At 40.0% G+C, this 5,419-nt stretch overlaps 1 pseudogene; it reads right to left on the minus strand.

Annotated features, from left to right (window-relative positions):
- Positions 1 to 475: 475 nt before the first annotated feature.
- Positions 476 to 574, minus strand: LOC132297930 (small nucleolar RNA R71; annotated as a pseudogene).
- Between the last annotated feature and the right edge of the window lie 4,845 nt (positions 575 to 5,419).

A 5,419-nucleotide genomic window follows, 5' to 3' on the forward strand; every position in this document is an offset into this window, starting at 1 on the left:
AACAAGGCCAAGTTCCATTGGGAATGCCAAGGCTAATTTATGCTGCACCAGCTCCCATCATTCAAGGCAATCAAGGTGCCCATGTTGCACCTCCAATTGCTAATCCTCCCCTTGCTTTAAGAGATCACTATGTGCCTAATGAATATAATGCACCCACATGCATTCAATTGCCACCATTTAGAGCACATCACTATGAAATCAAGCCGCAAACCATACAAATGCTTCCTAACTATCATGGACTTCCAAGTGAAGAACCTTACAAGCATTTGGATGAGTTTCTTGAAGTATGTTCCACCGTGAAATACACGGACATGCCGGAAGAGGTTTTAAGGCTTAAACTTTTTCCATTCACTCTTAAAGACAAGGCAAAATATTGGTTTAACAATCTTAGGCCCTTTTCCATAACTTCTTTGGCAGAAATGCAACAAGAGTTCTTGAAGAAGTACTATCCGATTTCTAAAACCAATGTCATGAGAACTTCAATTAGGGAATTTTCACATGAGGATAAGGAAACATTTCATGGGGCATGGGAACGCTTTAATGAATTGCTTAGGTAGTGTCTACATCATGACATGCCTAAATGGAAATTAGCTCAATATTTCTTTGAGAGCTTATCAGATAATTACAAGGGCATGGTTGATGCTTCCATGGGTGGCTCTTACATTGATTGGCATGAGGATGACATGTGGCGTCTTTATGAGAGCATGAGTGAAAATTCTTTGCATCGTACTTTATCTTCAAAGAATGGTAGAAATTCCAGTGGTAGGAAGAATGTTGGCTTACATCAAGTAGACCACTCCAATGAAATTGTCGTCGAAATGAAATCATTATCTCAAAGGTTTGATCAATTTTTGATCAACCAAAACTCAGCGAATCAAGTATCTTCCTTCCCTAACCATTCTCATCATGCATCTAATGAGACATGTATTACTTGTTCAAGTGTTTTACATTCTACTTCCAATTGTCCCCATGGACATGTGCAAAGTGAGCATCATGAACAAGCAAATGCTATTTTTGCTAATCAAGGGAACAATCCTTATAGCAATCACTACAATCCTAGTTGGAGGAATCACCCGAATTTCTCTTGGAAAAACCAAGGGGAAGGCTCAAACCCTCCCCAAGGCGGTTTTCAAGGGAAATACATTCCACCTCCACTACAAGGCCATGGTTCCCAAGGTTTTAGATCATCATACCAATCACAAGGAAGCCAATTTTCAAATTCTCATTTTCCTAATCAACCATCATATTCCCAAGGAAATGTTAGAAGTCCCACTTTTGAAGAGAAAGTTTTGGCCGCTCTAGGCACTTTAGAGGCAAACACACAATTACTTCATTCTCACTCTCAATCCATTGCTAAGCTAGAAACCCAAGTAGGGCAAATAGCTAGCACCTTAAATGCTAGAGAGAAAGGAAAAATGCCTTTGAATGCCCCACAAAAGCAACAATGTGTTGTGGAGAGTCATTCCTCATCGGAAGGTCACACAATAGAGCATGTCAATGCGGTGACTACCTTGAGAAGTGGAAAGATTGTGGACAACCAAGTGGGTATGCCCAATGAAGAGAGTGAACCGGTGCAACCACAAGTTGACACCCGTCCTGTTTCATATCATATTCCTCATTCATTACATGTGCATGACCATATAAATGAGAATGTGTTGAAAAGTGATTTTGAAAAGAGAAACTTGCAAAATGATTTGAAAACTTCTTGTGTTGAAGAGACTTCAAAGAAAAATTTTGAAAAGGTTTTTGAATCAAAAGCTCCATTCCCGGATGCCTTAAAAGGATCCATTTCAAATGACAAGCAAAATGCCAAAGTAAATGAAATTATGGAAGTGTTTAGGCAAGTAAAAGTCAATCTTCCACTTTTGGATGCAATCAAGCAAATTCCGGCTTATACCAAATTCGTGAAAGACTTGTGCACCCAAAAGAGGAAGAACAAAAGCCAAACACCTAGAAAAGTGGTCCTAACCGAGCAAGTAAGCTTAGTTTTGCAGCATAACACTCTTCCAAAGTTTAAGGATCCCGGTTCACCTACCACTTCATGCATCATTGGTGATCATATCATTAATCGGGCTCTTCTTGACCTAAGAGCAAGTGTTAATCTTCTTCCATACTCGGTATATGTCAAATTAGGCTTAGGAGACTTGAAACCGACGTCGGTAGTTTTACAACTTGCCGACTGATCAATCAAAAAGCCTAGGGGTATCATTGAGGACGTATTGATTAAAATTGATAAATTCTTCTTTCCCATTGATTTCATTGTCATTGACACAGAACCGGTCCCAAATCCTAAGAGCCAAATTCCCGTTATCCTTAGCCGTCCTTTCTTGGCAATCGCGAATACCAACATTAATTGTCGAACAGGGATAATGAAGATCTCATTTGGCCACATGAAGGTAAAGTTGAATATTTTCAATCCAACCCCCAACTCATTTGACAAGCATGAAGAGATTAATGTTGTAGAGAAATGTCATGACCTCAAAAGTGAAGGAATTGAGTTTTTGTGTGAGACCAAAGTTCCAAAAAGTCCATCTTCAAACTTGAAACCAAAGAAAGTTGCTTCAAAATCTTGTTTTGAAAGGGCGTGAAAGCCTAAAGATTGCCTTGACCAAGGACCGAAAACGTCTTTTGAGGTTAATCCAACAAGTTTCGTAAAAAACCATTTGTTTGGTGGAGTTCAAAGAACTTATCACCCCATTAAGGAGGGGATGCACTATAAGATGTTTGATCTGGGCTAAAAGAGCCCAACGTCTTGCTAGAGACATTAAAGACTAGCAAGACATTTTGTAGGGTGTTAAAACCCTATTCCTCCCTTATTTCTATCTTTAATTTTATTTCTTGCAAAGTCTAGATATTGGCTTTGGGTCCATATGCATTGCTAGGAATTGTGATTAGGATTGCATGCACTTTTATGTTGAAATTGAGCATTTTTCATAAGTTCAATCGATCTCAAAATGAGTTCGATCGATCGAACTTCCCACCTGCATCAAACCTGCATCCAAATCACTCTCTATCCAATGGTTCGAACAAAACCTACATATTTTAGCTCCTTGTCCCATCGTTCGAACTTCTTCCTAGATCGATCTAAACTTCTTCGATCAATCCAACTTCATCTTGGATCGATCTGCAGTTCCAACACTTAGAAAAATTTTGAACTTGCATCCACCTGCATCCAAAAGCCTCTCTGTCTCATCGATCGAACATTTCTTCAATTCTATGCATTTTTGATCGATCGAAGGTATTTTGTAATCAATCTTGGGGAGATCGATCTTTGTTCTTTGTTTTTCAATTTTGATTTTGTTTTGACTTTGTTTTAAATTTCAAAAGTTCAAAAAAAATAAAAATAAAAAATTAATAAAAAATAAAAAATAATATAAATAAATAAATATTTTTCAAAAATCCTAAAAAAATCCTAAAAATATTTTACTTTTTATTTTATTTTACTTTTTCAAAAATCACAAAAATATGTTGTCACTTAAGAGGAGAGATCGATGTCAGTTTGATCGATCTGAGGATTCAGTTCGATCGATCGAACTGGCAAGGGAATGTTTTTATAATCGATTTAGGGTCATTCGATCAATTCAACAAGAATCGATCTCAAACCCTCGTTTCCCCTTCGCCGCTGCATCCTAACTTTTCCCCATCTCCGACGAGACTCCGGCAAGCATCCTAGGCATCGAATCACTCTCTCTTTTCTCGGATCTTGACTCGCATCTCACCCCCCTTCGCATCTCTAGTTCTCTCTTCACTCCGGTAAGATCCGAACCTCCCTCTTGTGATTTCAAGCTTCAATTTGTTCAATACATGTTTTAAATGCTAGATATAAGCTATTTTGATGCTGAAAATCTCCATTGATGAAGTTTGAAGCTTTTTGTATATATGTGTATATATATGTATATATGGTTGTATATATTTTGAGATTTGTTTTGATTTTTGGAATATGGGCCGAAACACGTGACCCAATAGGTTGATTTGTTGTGTTGATGGGCCCACGACCATGTTCGTGAAGGCCCCGTGCCATCCACGTCATAGATCTGTGACTTTTCGAGTTTCACTTCACAGTTCGATCGATCGAACTTTTTATTTGATCGATTTGTAACAGATCGTTCTCACTCATTTTTGATCGATCGAACTTGAATCGATCTTACGTTTTTGTGATCGATCGAACTTCACAGATTTGTTTCACACATCTCACACACCGTCTCTTATGTTTCATGCCATCTCATATATGCCCAATGCCTGTGTTTTCCACATTGGATGCATTCCATACTTATACTGTCTCGTATGTTTCACATCATGTCACTTATTCCTTGTCACTTAAATAGATTCATGTTCCCTATCTATTTTGTCTATCCTATTTGTCATACATGATTCTATGAACTGTGCTTTAATTCTTTATATCAGCACTAACTTCCATTGCAAGTTTTTCCTTTTATTTTGTAGACCATGGCTAGGGTCAAGACTATAGCTCACGGACACTATCACCGCAGGGGCAGGCCGAGTTTAGACGACGAGGCAGGTCCATCTTATGCTCAGGAGCCCACTCCACCTTAGTCTCCAGTTGACAGCCGCCTACAATCTTCAGACGGAGCATTTTTTTCACAGGGTGATGCTGAGGCTGAGTATATACCATCTCCACCACCACAGCCAGCTCAGCCACCCAGGATTTAGACCGACAATTGTATAGATGCTCATGCCTTCGAGTGGCGTATGAGTGGATCTTCGACACAAACTTCTTTTCCCGATGGGTGCTTACTCGATCAGCATATGTTGATATCTTCAAACGAGGCATCTCAGCCATACTAGCCCCTATCTCATACCCAGTGTTCCCGAGGTTGGTCTGGATGTTCTTTCAGAACCTCCGGCCTGCCCCTAAGTAACCTGGCGGAGCTACGGACCACCATTAACGGCTACCCGATCCTTATCACTATGGACACATTGTCCAGATCTTGCCAATGTCCACACATCTGCCCTTCAGAGCTACATGACACATATCCTACTCTCTACAGGCCATCATATGTAGACATGGCCATTTTACTCACAGGTCACTATGCTGGTGGCGAGACCTATGCTACGTGGACCTATTTTCTAGATGACCTGTGGTTTTTTGACTCTGTCCTATTCCGTAACATCTTTATGGCTGTCCATAAGACACAGAGGCACGACGACTATTTGACAGCTCTGTACGCATTCTATACAGGGCATTGGCTATTTATTCCAGTGCTTATCTGGAGCGTCATGATAAAGCTGTATGTCGACCATATCAACAAGGCCAAGCCTAAAAGGGCTAAATATCTTCCATTTGGCCACCTCATCACCCAGATTCTATGAGACCAGCGCTATCCCTTCCAGCCACGGGAGCAGACTAAGTCTGGGGCCTATTCCTTCAAGAAGAAGGACTGGGATAAGAGCTACAATG

This window comes from Cornus florida, unplaced genomic scaffold, assembly GCF_030987335.1.
Source record: "Cornus florida cultivar Cherokee Brave unplaced genomic scaffold, ASM3098733v1 CherokeeBrave_3.0.0_Hap2_Chr02, whole genome shotgun sequence".
Taxonomy (NCBI): Eukaryota; Viridiplantae; Streptophyta; class Magnoliopsida; order Cornales; family Cornaceae; genus Cornus; species Cornus florida.